Below are 16509 nucleotides of genomic sequence, written 5' to 3' on the forward strand. Positions count from 1 at the left end.
TTCTCTGCAATAAAAAAGAGAAATTTCGAAAAGTAAAAGAAGGTGCCATCAGCACTCGGTGTTCCCAGGTGGTCTCCCTCCCAAGTACTGACCGAGCCCAATGCTGCTTAGCTTCGGTGATCGGACGAGAACCGGCGCATTCAGCATGGTATGGCCGATGGCGAAAATCGACATTTTACAACACAATCTATAACGAACTGCAAGCGATTTCTATCTTTTCAAGTTACCGTTAACGGCTTATGCAGCGTGTTATATTATCCTGGTAAAAAACTTCGAAGGTACGTGACAATAATGTCTGTTGTTCTCCGGCAGAGAGCTTGCTCTGTTCCTTCGCTGGGGCGCACCAGCACGGGCGCACCAACGTTCACGCACAGCTCTGTGTGCAATTGCGGGCCGCCGCCACCGGCCATGCTCGTAAGTCATTTTCTGTAACTTAACGAACGTCTGTTGCGTCGGCTTTTATAACTGAGTGGCACACGAGGGACCGACATAAAGCAGGAATATTGGAATGCCCATTAATGCTATTGTAACCTGCCACGGTGGTCTCGTGGCAAAGGCACTCGGATGCTGACCCGCAAGTCACGCCCCCCCCCCCCCCCCACCCCCGCCCTGTTCCTTCTTTGAACAAAAATAAAAGAAAAGATAAAGGAAGGATGAGAAAAAAAATAGAGTATGTCACGCGCACTGGGTGCAACATTTAAACACATGTGCGCACGCATCAAATTTTGATTGCCTATATACGTAAGGTCATGTGCGCGATTGATACGGGCAACCAAACACGTCGCAAAATTAAACAACTCTCTCCTTCTCCCTACGTTCCTTCTCTGCAATAAAAAAGAGAAATTTCGAAAAGTAAAAGAAGGTGCCATCAGCACTCGGTGTTCCCAGGTGGTCTCCCTCCCAAGTACTGACCGAGCCCAATGCTGCTTAGCTTCGGTGATCGGACGAGAACCGGCGCATTCAGCATGGTATGGCCGATGGCGAAAATCGACATTTTACAACACAATCTATAACGAACTGCAAGCGATTTCTATCTTTTCAAGTTACCGTTAACGGCTTATGCAGCGTGTTATATTATCCTGGTAAAAAACTTCGAAGGTACGTGACAATAATGTCTGTTGTTCTCCGGCAGAGAGCTTGCTCTGTTCCTTCGCTGGGGCGCACCAGCACGGGCGCACCAACGTTCACGCACAGCTCTGTGTGCAATTGCGGGCCGCCGCCACCGGCCATGCTCGTAAGTCATTTTCTGTAACTTAACGAACGTCTGTTGCGTCGGCTTTTATAACTGAGTGGCACACGAGGGACCGACATAAAGCAGGAATATTGGAATGCCCATTAATGCTATTGTAACCTGCCACGGTGGTCTCGTGGCAAAGGCACTCGGATGCTGACCCGCAAGTCACGCCCCCCCCCCCCACCCCCGCCCTGTTCCTTCTTTGAACAAAAATAAAAGAAAAGATAAAGGAAGGATGAGAAAAAAAAATAGAGTATGTCACGCGCACTGGGTGCAACATTTAAACACATGTGCGCACGCATCAAATTTTGATTGCCTATATACGTAAGGTCATGTGCGCGATTGATACGGGCAACCAAACACGTCGCAAAATTAAACAACTCTCTCCTTCTCCCTACGTTCTTTCTCTGCAATAAAAAAGAGAAATTTCGAAAAGTAAAAGAAGGTGCCATCAGCACTCGGTGTTCCCAGGTGGTCTCCCTCCCAAGTACTGACCGAGCCCAATGCTGCTTAGCTTCGGTGATCGGACGAGAACCGGCGCATTCAGCATGGTATGGCCGATGCCGAAAATCGACATTTTACAACACAATCTATAACGAACTGCAAGCGATTTCTATCTTTTCAAGTTACCGTTAACGGCTTATGCAGCGTGTTATATTATCCTGGTAAAAAACTTCGAAGGTACGTGACAATAATGTCTGTTGTTCTCCGGCAGAGAGCTTGCTCTGTTCCTTCGCTGGGGCGCACCAGCACGGGCGCACCAACGTTCACGCACAGCTCTGTGTGCAATTGCGGGCCGCCGCCACCGGCCATGCTCGTAAGTCATTTTCTGTAACTTAACGAACGTCTGTTGCGTCGGCTTTTATAACTGAGTGGCACACGAGGGACCGACATAAAGCAGGAATATTGGAATGCCCAATAATGCTATTGTAACCTGCCACGGTGGTCTCGTGGCAAAGGCACTCGGATGCTGACCCGCAAGTCACGCACCCCCCCCCCCCCCACCCCCGCCCTGTTCCTTCTTTGAACAAAAATAAAAGAAAAGATAAAGGAAGGATGAGAAAAAAAAAATAGAGTATGTCACGCGCACTGGGTGCAACATTTAAACACATGTGCGCACGCATCAAATTTTGATTGCCTATATACGTAAGGTCATGTGCGCGATTGATACGGGCAACCAAACACGTCGCAAAATTAAACAACTCTCTCCTTCTCCCTACGTTCCTTCTCTGCAATAAAAAAGAGAAATTTCGAAAAGTAAAAGAAGGTGCCATCAGCACTCGGTGTTCCCAGGTGGTCTCCCTCCCAAGTACTGACCGAGCCCAATGCTGCTTAGCTTCGGCGATCGGACGAGAACCGGCGCATGCAGCATGGTATGGCCGATGGCGAAAATCGACATTTTACAACACAATCTATAACGAACTGCAAGCGATTTCTATCTTTTCAAGTTACCGTTAACGGCTTATGCAGCGTGTTATATTATCCTGGTAAAAAACTTCGAAGGTACGTGACAATAATGTCTGTTGTTCTCCGGCAGAGAGCTTGCTCTGTTCCTTCGCTGGGGCGCACCAGCACGGGCGCACCAACGTTCACGCACAGCTCTGTGTGCAATTGCGGGCCGCCGCCACCGGCCATGCTCGTAAGTCATTTTCTGTAACTTAACGAACGTCTGTTGCGTCGGCTTTTATAACTGAGTGGCACACGAGGGACCGACATAAAGCAGGAATATTGGAATGCCCATTAATGCTATTGTAACCTGCCACGGTGGTCTCGTGGCAAAGGCACTCGGATGCTGACCCGCAAGTCACGCCCCCCCCCCTCCCACCCCCGCCCTGTTCCTTCTTTGAACAAAAATAAAAGAAAAGATAAAGGAAGGATGAGAAAAAAAAATAGAGTATGTCACGCGCACTGGGTGCAACATTTAAACACATGTGCGCACGCATCAAATTTTGATCGCCTATATACGTAAGGTCATGTGCGCGATTGATACGGGCAACCAAACACGTCGCAAAATTAAACAACTCTCTCCTTCTCCCTACGTTCCTTCTCTGCAATAAAAAAGAGAAATTTCGAAAAGTAAAAGAAGGTGCCATCAGCACTCGGTGTTCCCAGGTGGTCTCCCTCACAAGTACTGACCGAGCCCAATGCTGCTTAGCTTCGGTGATCGGACGAGAACCGGCGCATTCAGCATGGTATGGCCGATGGCGAAAATCGACATTTTACAACACAATCTATAACGAACTGCAAGCGATTTCTATCTTTTCAAGTTACCGTTAACGGCTTATGCAGCGTGTTATATTATCCTGGTAAAAAACTTCGAAGGTACGTGACAATAATGTCTGTTGTTCTCCGGCAGAGAGCTTGCTCTGTTCCTTCGCTGGGGCGCACCAGCACGGGCGCACCAACGTTCACGCACAGCTCTGTGTGCAATTGCGGGCCGCCGCCACCGGCCATGCTCGTAAGTCATTTTCTGTAATTTAACGAACGTCTGTTGCGTCGGCTTTTATAACTGAGTGGCACACGAGGGACCGACATAAAGCAGGAATATTGGAATGCCCATTAATGCTATTGTAACCTGCCACGGTGGTCTCGTGGCAAAGGCACTCGGATGCTGACCCGCAAGTCACGCCCCCCCCCCACCCCCGCCCTGTTCCTTCTTTGAACAAAAATAAAAGAAAAGATAAAGGAAGGATGAGAAAAAAAAATAGAGTATGTCACGCGCACTGGGTGCAACATTTAAACACATGTGCGCACGCATCAAATTTTGATTGCCTATATACGTAAGGTCATGTGCGCGATTGATACGGGCAACCAAACACGTCGCAAAATTAAACAACTCTCTCCTTCTCCCTACGTTCCTTCTCTGCAATAAAAAAGAGAAATTTCGAAAAGTAAAAGAAGGTGCCATCAGCACTCGGTGTTCCCAGGTGGTCTCCCTCCCAAGTACTGACCGAGCCCAATGCTGCTTAGCTTCGGTGATCGGACGAGAACCGGCGCATTCAGCATGGTATGGCCGATGGCGAAAATCGACATTTTACAACACAATCTATAACGAACTGCAAGCGATTTCTATCTTTTCAAGTTACCGTTAACGGCTTATGCAGCGTGTTATATTATCCTGGTAAAAAACTTCGAAGGTACGTGACAATAATGTCTGTTGTTCTCCGGCAGAGAGCTTGCTCTGTTCCTTCGCTGGGGCGCACCAGCACGGGCGCACCAACGTTCACGCACAGCTCTGTGTGCAATTGCGGGCCGCCGCCACCGGCCATGCTCGTAAGTCATTTTCTGTAACTTAACGAACGTCTGTTGCGTCGGCTTTTATAACTGAGTGGCACACGAGGGACCGACATAAAGCAGGAATATTGGAATGCCCATTAATGCTATTGTAACCTGCCACGGTGGTCTCGTGGCAAAGGCACTCGGATGCTGACCCGCAAGTCACGCCCCCCCCCCACCCCCGCCCTGTTCCTTCTTTGAACAAAAATAAAAGAAAAGATAAAGGAAGGATGAGAAAAAAAAATAGAGTATGTCACGCGCACTGGGTGCAACATTTAAACACATGTGCGCACGCATCAAATTTTGATTGCCTATATACGTAAGGTCATGTGCGCGATTGATACGGGCAACCAAACACGTCGCAAAATTAAACAACTCTCTCCTTCTCCCTACGTTCCTTCTCTGCAATAAAAAAGAGAAATTTCGAAAAGTAAAAGAAGGTGCCATCAGCACTCGGTGTTCCCAGGTGGTCTCCCTCCCAAGTACTGACCGAGCCCAATGCTGCTTAGCTTCGGTGATCGGACGAGAACCGGCGCATTCAGCATGGTATGGCCGATGGCGAAAATCGACATTTTACAACACAATCTATAACGAACTGCAAGCGATTTCTATCTTTTCAAGTTACCGTTAACGGCTTATGCAGCGTGTTATATTATCCTGGTAAAAAACTTCGAAGGTACGTGACAATAATGTCTGTTGTTCTCCGGCAGAGAGCCTGCTCTGTTCCTTCGCTGGGGCGCACCAGCACGGGCGCACCAACGTTCACGCACAGCTCTGTGTGCAATTGCGGGCCGCCGCTCCGGCCATGCTCGTAAGTCATTTTCTGTAACTTAACGAACGTCTGTTGCGTCGGCTTTTATAACTGAGTGGCACACGAGGGACCGACATAAAGCAGGAATATTGGAATGCCCATTAATGCTATTGTAACCTGCCACGGTGGTCTCGTGGCAAAGGCACTCGGATGCTGACCCGCAAGTCACGCCCCCCCCCCCCCCCCCCACCCCCGCCCTGTTCCTTCTTTGAACAAAAATAAAAGAAAAGATAAAGGAAGGATGAGAAAAAAAAATAGAGTATGTCACGCGCACTGGGTGCAACATTTAAACACATGTGCGCACGCATCAAATTTTGATTGCCTATATACGTAAGGTCATGTGCGCGATTGATACGGGCAACCAAACACGTCGCAAAATTAAACAACTCTCTCCTTCTCCCTACGTTCCTTCTCTGCAATAAAAAAGAGAAATTTCGAAAAGTAAAAGAAGGTGCCATCAGCACTCCGTGTTCCCAGGTGGTCTCCCTCCCAAGTACTGACCGAGCCCAATGCTGCTTAGCTTCGGTGATCGGACGAGAACCGGCGCATTCAGCATGGTATGGCCGATGGCGAAAATCGACATTTTACAACACAATCTATAACGAACTGCAAGCGATTTCTATCTTTTCAAGTTACCGTTAACGGCTTATGCAGCGTGTTATATTATCCTGGTAAAAAACTTCGAAGGTACGTGACAATAATGTCTGTTGTTCTCCGGCAGAGAGCTTGCTCTGTTCCTTCGCTGGGGCGCACCAGCACGGGCGCACCAACGTTCACGCACAGCTCTGTGTGCAATTGCGGGCCGCCGCCACCGGCCATGCTCGTAAGTCATTTTCTGTAACTTAACGAACGTCTGTTGCGTCGGCTTTTATAACTGAGTGGCACACGAGGGACCGACATAAAGCAGGAATATTGGAATGCCCATTAATGCTATTGTAACCTGCCACGGTGGTCTCGTGGCAAAGGCACTCGGATGCTGACCCGCAAGTCACGCCCCCCCCCCCCCCCCACCCCCGCCCTGTTCCTTCTTTGAACAAAAATAAAAGAAAAGATAAAGGAAGGATGAGAAAAAAAAATAGAGTATGTCACGCGCACTGGGTGCAACATTTAAACACATGTGCGCACGCATCAAATTTTGATTGCCTATATACGTAAGGTCATGTGCGCGATTGATACGGGCAACCAAACACGTCGCAAAATTAAACAACTCTCTCCTTCTCCCTACGTTCCTTCTCTGCAATAAAAAAGAGAAATTTCGAAAAGTAAAAGAAGGTGCCATCAGCACTCCGTGTTCCCAGGTGGTCTCCCTCCCAAGTACTGACCGAGCCCAATGCTGCTTAGCTTCGGTGATCGGACGAGAACCGGCGCATTCAGCATGGTATGGCCGATGGCGAAAATCGACATTTTACAACACAATCTATAACGAACTGCAAGCGATTTCTATCTTTTCAAGTTACCGTTAACGGCTTATGCAGCGTGTTATATTATCCTGGTAAAAAACTTCGAAGGTACGTGACAATAATGTCTGTTGTTCTCCGGCAGAGAGCTTGCTCTGTTCCTTCGCTGGGGCGCACCAGCACGGGCGCACCAACGTTCACGCACAGCTCTGTGTGCAATTGCGGGCCGCCGCCACCGGCCATGCTCGTAAGTCATTTTCTGTAACTTAACGAACGTCTGTTGCGTCGGCTTTTATAACTGAGTGGCACACGAGGGACCGACATAAAGCAGGAATATTGGAATGCCCATTAATGCTATTGTAACCTGCCACGGTGGTCTCGTGGCAAAGGCACTCGGATGCTGACCCGCAAGTCACGCCCCCCCCCCCACCCCCGCCCTGTTCCTTCTTTGAACAAAAATAAAAGAAAAGATAAAGGAAGGATGAGAAAAAAAAATAGAGTATGTCACGCGCACTGGGTGCAACATTTAAACACATGTGCGCACGCATCAAATTTTGATTGCCTATATACGTAAGGTCATGTGCGCGATTGATACGGGCAACCAAACACGTCGCAAAATTAAACAACTCTCTCCTTCTCCCTACGTTCCTTCTCTGCAATAAAAAAGAGAAATTTCGAAAAGTAAAAGAAGGTGCCATCAGCACTCGGTGTTCCCAGGTGGTCTCCCTCCCAAGTACTGACCGAGCCCAATGCTGCTTAGCTTCGGTGATCGGACGAGAACCGGCGCATTCAGCAAGGTATGGCCGATGGCGAAAATCGACATTTTACAACACAATCTATAACGAACTGCAAGCGATTTCTATCTTTTCAAGTTACCGTTAACGGCTTATGCAGCGTGTTATATTATCCTGGTAAAAAACTTCGAAGGTACGTGACAATAATGTCTGTTGTTCTCCGGCAGAGAGCTTGCTCTGTTCCTTCGCTGGGGCGCACCAGCACGGGCGCACCAACGTTCACGCACAGCTCTGTGTGCAATTGCGGGCCGCCGCCACCGGCCATGCTCGTAAGTCATTTTCTGTAACTTAACGAACGTCTGTTGCGTCGGCTTTTATAACTGAGTGGCACACGAGGGACCGACATAAAGCAGGAATATTGGAATGCCCATTAATGCTATTGTAACCTGCCACGGTGGTCTCGTGGCAAAGGCACTCGGATGCTGACCCGCAAGTCACGCCCCCCCCCCCCCACCCCCGCCCTGTTCCTTCTTTGAACAAAAATAAAAGAAAAGATAAAGGAAGGATGAGAAAAAAAAATAGAGTATGTCACGCGCACTGGGTGCAACATTTAAACACATGTGCGCACGCATCAAATTTTGATTGCCTATATACGTAAGGTCATGTGCGCGATTGATACGGGCAACCAAACACGTCGCAAAATTAAACAACTCTCTCCTTCTCCCTACGTTCCTTCTCTGCAATAAAAAAGAGAAATTTCGAAAAGTAAAAGAAGGTGCCATCAGCACTCGGTGTTCCCAGGTGGTCTCCCTCCCAAGTACTGACCGAGCCCAATGCTGCTTAGCTTCGGTGATCGGACGAGAACCGGCGCATTCAGCAAGGTATGGCCGATGGCGAAAATCGACATTTTACAACACAATCTATAACGAACTGCAAGCGATTTCTATCTTTTCAAGTTACCGTTAACGGCTTATGCAGCGTGTTATATTATCCTGGTAAAAAACTTCGAAGGTACGTGACAATAATGTCTGTTGTTCTCCGGCAGAGAGCTTGCTCTGTTCCTTCGCTGGGGCGCACCAGCACGGGCGCACCAACGTTCACGCACAGCTCTGTGTGCAATTGCGGGCCGCCGCCACCGGCCATGCTCGTAAGTCATTTTCTGTAACTTAACGAACGTCTGTTGCGTCGGCTTTTATAACTGAGTGGCACACGAGGGACCGACATAAAGCAGGAATATTGGAATGCCCATTAATGCTATTGTAACCTGCCACGGTGGTCTCGTGGCAAAGGCACTCGGATGCTGACCCGCAAGTCACGCCCCCCCCCCCACCCCCGCCCTGTTCCTTCTTTGAACAAAAATAAAAGAAAAGATAAAGGAAGGATGAGAAAAAAAAATAGAGTATGTCACGCGCACTGGGTGCAACATTTAAACACATGTGCGCACGCATCAAATTTTGATTGCCTATATACGTAAGGTCATATGCGCGATTGATACGGGCAACCAAACACGTCGCAAAATTAAACAACTCTCTCCTTCTCCCTACGTTCCTTCTCTGCAATAAAAAAGAGAAATTTCGAAAAGTAAAAGAAGGTGCCATCAGCACTCGGTGTTCCCAGGTGGTCTCCCTCCCAAGTACTGACCGAGCCCAATGCTGCTTAGCTTCGGTGATCGGACGAGAACCGGCGCATTCAGCATGGTATGGCCGATTTTTTTTTTTTTTCTTTATTGCTTTGCATATCATGACTGTTCACATTTTACATATTTACATATTGGTTCAAATTCAAATGCGACACAAAATACACCCACAGAATTCATTGAGGTACCGTCAGCTCTTGGCTGACTGTTAATCAATACTTCGGCATTCGTAACAATCGCTCAATGCACCCAATCCAGTCTGGCACATCCTCTTGGCTTTTCAGCATTTCAAGAAAATGGCACACAGATTTACAAAAATATTCGCGCACAGCTAGCACTTCTACATCCACGTTTTCAAAGGCACATCGGGTTTTCCATATACTGTGCAGGCCCAGAAGCATGATGAGATCATAAGGTACACCTGCCTCATTTTTAACCGAAAGAAAACGGATGCCATGTGGGCTTAACGGTAATTCTTTTTTCAAGGTTCTTTGCAGTATGTCCCAGAAAAAAACCCCGCTCCAACAATCTATAAACACGTGTTCAATTGTTTCCGGTTTTTTACACAAGTGGCAATTTGTGCTCCATGGCACGAATATTCCCTTATCCTGCAACCACGTTTTAACTGGTAAGGTACCAGTATGTAATTTAAAGAAAAAAGTTTTGACCCCTGGCACTACAAGCATTCTTTTAACACGTTTCAGAACATCCTGTCCTGGGCCTGCACAATATAGCTGACGGTACAATGGAACAGGCAGTAAAATATCGACAAGGTCTCTATACAATTTTTTGCGTGGTACTTCAGCCAGATACTCTAACGAAAATCTCACTGACAAAAAGCGGAAAGACAAAACAACTTCTTTTAAATACCCTTGTATTGGTCCTTGCATATTTGATGATGATACGAGAAATCCCGGCAGCACTCTAGATAACCTTAGTTGTATAACAGTTCTCAAAAAGGGGTCATCCACATCACGCAGAAAAAGGAAACGATTGACCAGTTGTCTTATGTACAAATGAACTAACCCGAGCCCGCCATCTCTAACTTTTCTGAACAGGTTTGTGCGGCTTGATCTTTCCCATACAGAGCTCCATATGAAAATTGCAAATACTCTGTGTATTTTCTGCACACTTATTCTACTGCAGTGCAAAACTTGCATTACGTACCACAGCTTGCTCACCAGAAACAAGTTGCACGTTGTGGCCCGTGCGAATATCGAAATACCCCAACCTTTCCATTTTTCTACATCCTTGCGCAATGCCTCTGTTTCTTTTTTCCAATACGGTTCACTGTCCTGATAGAACTCAAGCGGCACTCCTAAATACTTCACTGGTGTTTCCTGCCATTTAATGTTTAGAAATACTCTTGGCTTGACGTCCCATTCCCCATGCCAAAAGCCAAGGCACTTATCCCAGTTCACGGCACTACCACTCGCCTGGCAAAAGGTTTTCATGGCATTTACAGCATGCATTACACTCTCATAATTTGTACAGAAAACTGCAATGTCGTCTGCGTATGCAAGGAGGCTAACCTCAGCTTCATGCAATTTAAATCCGCTTATTGCAGGGTTATTAATTACACTTAAACAGAAAGGTTCAATAAAAATAGCAAAAAGCAGGGGCGATAGTGGACACCCCTGTCTCACTGACCGCAGCACGGGTATACGCTCACCCGCAGTTTTATTTATTACCAATCTCGTCGTGCATCCAGTGTAAGCCATGCGCACTCCTTCGCTAATCAAACTCCCTACGTTAATGTGCTCAAGTAATGAAAGGAGCACGTCGTGCGGCACGCGATCAAATGCCTTTTCGAGGTCAATTTGAAGCATGGCAACATTGAGATGCATAGCGTCACAACTTTCTAGGATTGATCGTGCTATGTTTATGTTGGTCATTATTTTCCTTCCCTTTATGCCACAAGTTTGGTGGGGCCCAATCAGTTTTGTCATAACTGTCTGGAGTCTTCTGGCCAATATTTTCATCAATATTTTATAGTCAACATTAGTTAGGCTAATTGGTCTATACGCAGTAACACTTCTTAACTTCGCGGGATCTTCTGTTTTTGGTATTAAGACTGTGTGGGCTGACAAAAACGATGGTGGAAGTTGTTTGCACTTAAAAGCCTCGTTAAATACCTCCCTCAAAATAGGTGAAACTACGTGTTTGAATTCCTTGTACACTGCAGCACTAAGGCCATCTGGTCCTGGAGACTTACCATTGTTTAACTTATCAATTGCTTTTTCAACTTCTCGCTCTGTTATAGGCAATTCTAAAATTTCCTTTCTTTCATCATCAAGTCTTGGCATTAATGAAATGAAATCGCTATTAAAACGTTCTACGTGTACACTGGTTGGTGTGAATAACTCTTTGTAATATTCGAAAAAAGCACCGGATATTGCTTCTTTCGTATGGCACCTTGCTCCTTTATATTCTATTTCTCTTATTTCATTTTTACAGGCATGTCTCTTCTCAGCTCCAAGAGCTCGTTTTGTTGGCATTTCTCCCGCTACCAAGTTTTCTGCTCGAGCTCGAATCAATGCTCCACGATAACGTTCTTGGTCTATCAACTCTAGCTTCTGTTTAGTTATGTTTATCTCCTCTGAAAATGTTCCGGCCTGAGTACATTCATCCGCTACTAACTGTTGCAAGTTTTCACGCAAGCGCACTTCAAGTTCTTTTTCAGCATGTCTCAGGATACTGGCTCTCTCAAGTGCTTTCAGTTTAATGGTCTGTTTAAATGTTTCCCACCTATGTCCCCAGGATTCAAGTGTTCTATTTAGTAAGTCTTCTATGCCCTCTAGAAAAATTCGATTAAACTCTTCATCCTTTAGTAGCTTTACATTAAATTTCCAGAGGTCCCAAGAGAAATGTTTGTTATTCCTTTTATGTTTACCCATTGAGAATGAAACCAAACAATGATCACTAAACGTAACAGGTGTAACTCTGTAATCATGGCACGAAGGAATGATTTCGGAAGACACGTATACTCTGTCAAGTCTAGCATGGCTTGAACGCTGAAAGTGGGTAAACATAACCGCTTTTCCACTGCAAAGACATTCACCCACGTCCTCTAGCTGAGCTTTCGCCACCATATCGGTTAGAACGGCAGTGCTTAAATCTTTGTATGGCCTGGAACTTGATTTATCTATACTCGAACAAACACAGTTGAAATCCCCGGCCAAAATTAGTTTACGTTCACATTCCAAATACACCTCAAGTTTTTCAAAAAACTCCTTACGCTCTTGAATCACAGTGGGTGCGTACACACAGATTACTCTCCATTTTTCTTTTTGTAGGGATAAATCACATATAATAAAACGACCCGCCTCGCAGGTAGTTACAGACTGCACTTTCACATTAAGGCTCTGCCGAATTAACAAGAGGCAACCTGCCGACGCACCTACTGCATGACAAACGCACACATCAAACAGTCTCGTGAAAGGCTGCACCATTCGCTCAGCGTGCTCTTCACTCTCTACTTTAGTTTCCTGTACAGCGACGATGTCTAGATCTTCTTCTATAATCAGGCGGTAAAGCTGGTTTTGCCGCCGTTTGGCAGAAAGCCCACGTACATTTAGCGTCGCCAATCTAATCGTCGCCATCGTGATGAGAGAAAGCCGAGCGAAAGACGCTTACCTTACCAACACCTAAACCTCTGTGCGGCCGACGCTCAAGGCGTCGTCCCGTCGCCGCCGCGTGAAAGCGACGACGAACGCAGGCGGCCAGCACCCCGAGACTTTTTGGAGCCAGCCACTCGCCACTGCCCTTGATCTTCCTGGGCCAGACGCTGCTGGGACGCCGCGTCTCCCTCATTCAGGCGTCGCTTTACTGGCGTAGCTTCAGCTGTATTCATGTCCGAAGTAGCGTCGGACCCGATGACTGGTTCAGCCTTGTGCTGGGTCTCGCTTTGAGTCGAACGCCGTTGCGTTGGAGTGCCCGTAACCGTATTTTCATCTGCGTCTTCCTTAGGTGTCTCCATCTTTCTCTCGCTGGTCGCCACTGCTTGAGACGCCTCCGCTCCTGCCTTCGACGCCGCGGCCCTCTCTGCTTCCTCTTCATCCATGAGCAATTCACTGTGGTCGGCATTTGTTGCTCGACTTGCTGCACTGGCATAAGAACGGGTACAGTCCGCCTGCTCATGCCCAAAAGCGCGACAACCAGCGCACCTGGGCACCCTGCAGTCGCGACGAATGTGTCCCGTGTTCCGGCAACGCAGGCAAAGCGGCGCTCTTCCTGGCACGACCACCAGTGCCATGCCGCTCCCGAGACGCATCTGGTGGGGTATGCGATCCGTAGTAACGCCTTCTTTAAGTAATATTCGAACGAATCTTGTGGTTGACTCAACTCCTTCGAAGTCTTCGTCTCTCCACTTGTCGCTGATGACTTCTTTTACTTCACCGTACTCCCGGAAAGCACGCCGTACAGTCTCTGCGTTGACGTCAAAGGCTACCCAATGCAACTTGAGACGCACCTCTTGCCTTTCTGGGTCGACGACGACGCAAGGCTGGTCTTTCACAGAGAGTAGGCCAGCGTCCAGAAGTTTCTTCTTGGCTTCATCTGTCTTCATTTCAAGAAGCCAGACGTGCGACATCTGATACGCTCCTATGCCGCTTACCTCTTTAATGATGCCTAGTTCCTTGAGCGGCTTTCGGAAGTCATTAATCCCGTACGGACGCGCTGCGATGTCGCAGTGCAGAACCAACGTGCGTCTGAGTCCTTCTCCTGTGGGCAGTGGTGGCAGAATTAAACGGTAGTCCTTGGGAAGTGATGTGCACGAGAAACCGCGGCCAGCGTCGGCCGCTGTAACAGCTCTTGAGGAGCCTGCCATCCTGCGTCCGCACGCGTCGGTGACCAGAAGCAGAATGCATGGTATGGCCGATGGCGAAAATCGACATTTTACAACACAATCTATAACGAACTGCAAGCGATTTCTATCTTTTCAAGTTACCGTTAACGGCTTATGCAGCGTGTTATATTATCCTGGTAAAAAACTTCGAAGGTACGTGACAATAATGTCTGTTGTTCTCCGGCAGAGAGCTTGCTCTGTTCCTTCGCTGGGGCGCACCAGCACCGCCGCACCAACGTTCACGCACAGCTCTGTGTGCAATTGCGGGCCGCCGCCACCGGCCATGCTCGTAAGTCATTTTCTGTAACTTAACGAACGTCTGTTGCGTCGGCTTTTATAACTGAGTGGCACACGAGGGACCGACATAAAGCAGGAATATTGGAATGCCCATTAATGCTATTGTAACCTGCCACGGTGGTCTCGTGGCAAAGGCACTCGGATGCTGACCCGCAAGTCACGCCCCCCCCCCCACCCCCGCCCTGTTCCTTCTTTGAACAAAAATAAAAGAAAATATAAAGGAAGGATGAGAAAAAAAAAATAGAGTATGTCACGCGCACTGGGTGCAACAATTAAACACATGTGCGCACGCATCAAATTTTGATTGCCTATATACGTAAGGTCATGTGCGCGATTGATACGGGCAACCAAACACGTCGCAAAATTAAACAACTCTCTCCTTCTCCCTACGTTCCTTCTCTGCAATAAAAAAGAGAAATTTCGAAAAGTAAAAGAAGGTGCCATCAGCACTCGGTGTTCCCAGGTGGTCTCCCTCCCAAGTACTGACCGAGCCCAATGCTGCTTAGCTTCGGTGATCGGACGAGAACCGGCGCATTCAGCATGGTATGGCCGATGGCGAAAATCGACATTTTACAACACAATCTATAACGAACTGCAAGCGATTTCTATCTTTTCAAGTTACCGTTAACGGCTTATGCAGCGTGTTATATTATCCTGGTAAAAAACTTCGAAGGTACGTGACAATAATGTCTGTTGTTCTCCGGCAGAGAGCTTGCTCTGTTCCTTCGCTGGGGCGCACCAGCACGGGCGCACCAACGTTCACGCACAGCTCTGTGTGCAATTGCGGGCCGCCGCCACCGGCCATGCTCGTAAGTCATTTTCTGTAACTTAACGAACGTCTGTTGCGTCGGCTTTTATAACTGAGTGGCACACGAGGGACCGACATAAAGCAGGAATATTGGAATGCCCATTAATGCTATTGTAACCTGCCACGGTGGTCTCGTGGCAAAGGCACTCGGATGCTGACCCGCAAGTCACGCCCCCCCCCCCACCCCCGCCCTGTTCCTTCTTTGAACAAAAATAAAAGAAAAGATAAAGGAAGGATGAGAAAAAAAAATAGAGTATGTCACGCGCACTGGGTGCAACATTTAAACACATGTGCGCACGCATCAAATTTTGATTGCCTATATACGTAAGGTCATGTGCGCGATTGATACGGGCAACCAAACACGTCGCAAAATTAAACAACTCTCTCCTTCTCCCTACGTTCCTTCTCTGCAATAAAAAAGAGAAATTTCGAAAAGTAAAAGAAGGTGCCATCAGCACTCGGTGTTCCCAGGTGGTCTCCCTCCCAAGTACTGACCGAGCCCAATGCTGCTTAGCTTCGGTGATCGGACGAGAACCGGCGCATTCAGCATGGTATGGCCGATGGCGAAAATCGACATTTTACAACACAATCTATAACGAACTGCAAGCGATTTCTATCTTTTCAAGTTACCGTTAACGGCTTATGCAGCGTGTTATATTATCCTGGTAAAAAACTTCGAAGGTACGTGACAATAATGTCTGTTGTTCTCCGGCAGAGAGCTTGCTCTGTTCCTTCGCTGGGGCGCACCAGCACGGGCGCACCAACGTTCACGCACAGCTCTGTGTGCAATTGCGGGCCGCCGCCACCGGCCATGCTCGTAAGTCATTTTCTGTAACTTAACGAACGTCTGTTGCGTCGGCTTTTATAACTGAGTGGCACACGAGGGACCGACATAAAGCAGGAATATTGGAATGCCCATTAATGCTATTGTAACCTGCCACGGTGGTCTCGTGGCAAAGGCACTCGGATGCTGACCCGCAAGTCACGCCCCCCCCCCCCCCCCACCCCCGCCCTGTTCCTTCTTTGAACAAAAATAAAAGAAAAGATAAAGGAAGGATGAGAAAAAAAAATAGAGTATGTCACGCGCACTGGGTGCAACATTTAAACACATGTGCGCACGCATCAAATTTTGATTGCCTATATACGTAAGGTCATGTGCGCGATTGATACGGGCAACCAAACACGTCGCAAAATTAAACAACTCTCTCCTTCTCCCTACGTTCCTTCTCTGCAATAAAAAAGAGAAATTTCGAAAAGTAAAAGAAGGTGCCATCAGCACTCGGTGTTCCCAGGTGGTCTCCCTCCCAAGTACTGACCGAGCCCAATGCTGCTTAGCTTCGGTGATCGGACGAGAACCGGCGCATTCAGCATGGTATGGCCGATGGCGAAAATCGACATTTTACAACACAATCTATAACGAACTGCAAGCGATTTCTATCTTTTCAAGTTACCGTTAACGGCTTATGCAGC

The 16509-nt window shown here is 47.6% G+C and overlaps 14 non-coding genes and 1 pseudogene across 14 annotated transcripts; all 15 read right to left on the reverse strand.

Annotated features, from left to right (window-relative positions):
• Positions 1-43: 43 nt before the first annotated feature.
• On the reverse strand, positions 44-162 carry LOC142777591 (5S ribosomal RNA). The gene has a single exon (XR_012888227.1). It is a non-coding gene; the product is annotated as a 5S ribosomal RNA (ribosomal RNA).
• A 701-nt stretch (positions 163-863) lies between these two features.
• On the reverse strand, positions 864-982 carry LOC142777592 (5S ribosomal RNA). The gene has a single exon (XR_012888228.1). It is a non-coding gene; the product is annotated as a 5S ribosomal RNA (ribosomal RNA).
• A 698-nt stretch (positions 983-1680) lies between these two features.
• LOC142777667 (5S ribosomal RNA) lies at positions 1681-1799 on the reverse strand. Its single transcript, XR_012888303.1, has one exon. It is a non-coding gene; the product is annotated as a 5S ribosomal RNA (ribosomal RNA).
• Positions 1800-2502: 703 nt separating this feature from the next.
• Positions 2503-2621, reverse strand: LOC142777670 (5S ribosomal RNA). The gene has a single exon (XR_012888306.1). It is a non-coding gene; the product is annotated as a 5S ribosomal RNA (ribosomal RNA).
• A 700-nt stretch (positions 2622-3321) lies between these two features.
• On the reverse strand, positions 3322-3440 carry LOC142777655 (5S ribosomal RNA). Its single transcript, XR_012888291.1, has one exon. It is a non-coding gene; the product is annotated as a 5S ribosomal RNA (ribosomal RNA).
• A 696-nt stretch (positions 3441-4136) lies between these two features.
• Positions 4137-4255, reverse strand: LOC142777593 (5S ribosomal RNA). Its single transcript, XR_012888229.1, has one exon. It is a non-coding gene; the product is annotated as a 5S ribosomal RNA (ribosomal RNA).
• A 696-nt stretch (positions 4256-4951) lies between these two features.
• LOC142777594 (5S ribosomal RNA) lies at positions 4952-5070 on the reverse strand. Its single transcript, XR_012888230.1, has one exon. It is a non-coding gene; the product is annotated as a 5S ribosomal RNA (ribosomal RNA).
• A 703-nt stretch (positions 5071-5773) lies between these two features.
• Positions 5774-5892, reverse strand: LOC142777674 (5S ribosomal RNA). Its single transcript, XR_012888310.1, has one exon. It is a non-coding gene; the product is annotated as a 5S ribosomal RNA (ribosomal RNA).
• Positions 5893-6594: 702 nt separating this feature from the next.
• On the reverse strand, positions 6595-6713 carry LOC142777676 (5S ribosomal RNA). Its single transcript, XR_012888312.1, has one exon. It is a non-coding gene; the product is annotated as a 5S ribosomal RNA (ribosomal RNA).
• A 697-nt stretch (positions 6714-7410) lies between these two features.
• LOC142777641 (5S ribosomal RNA) lies at positions 7411-7529 on the reverse strand. The gene has a single exon (XR_012888277.1). It is a non-coding gene; the product is annotated as a 5S ribosomal RNA (ribosomal RNA).
• A 699-nt stretch (positions 7530-8228) lies between these two features.
• On the reverse strand, positions 8229-8347 carry LOC142777643 (5S ribosomal RNA). The gene has a single exon (XR_012888279.1). It is a non-coding gene; the product is annotated as a 5S ribosomal RNA (ribosomal RNA).
• Positions 8348-9044: 697 nt separating this feature from the next.
• Positions 9045-9163, reverse strand: LOC142777710 (5S ribosomal RNA; annotated as a pseudogene).
• A 5506-nt stretch (positions 9164-14669) lies between these two features.
• LOC142777595 (5S ribosomal RNA) lies at positions 14670-14788 on the reverse strand. Its single transcript, XR_012888231.1, has one exon. It is a non-coding gene; the product is annotated as a 5S ribosomal RNA (ribosomal RNA).
• Positions 14789-15485: 697 nt separating this feature from the next.
• Positions 15486-15604, reverse strand: LOC142777596 (5S ribosomal RNA). Its single transcript, XR_012888232.1, has one exon. It is a non-coding gene; the product is annotated as a 5S ribosomal RNA (ribosomal RNA).
• Positions 15605-16306: 702 nt separating this feature from the next.
• Positions 16307-16425, reverse strand: LOC142777598 (5S ribosomal RNA). The gene has a single exon (XR_012888234.1). It is a non-coding gene; the product is annotated as a 5S ribosomal RNA (ribosomal RNA).
• Positions 16426-16509: the final 84 nt, after the last annotated feature.

Source organism: Rhipicephalus microplus, chromosome X, assembly GCF_043290135.1.
Source record: "Rhipicephalus microplus isolate Deutch F79 chromosome X, USDA_Rmic, whole genome shotgun sequence".
Taxonomy (NCBI): Eukaryota; Metazoa; Arthropoda; class Arachnida; order Ixodida; family Ixodidae; genus Rhipicephalus; species Rhipicephalus microplus.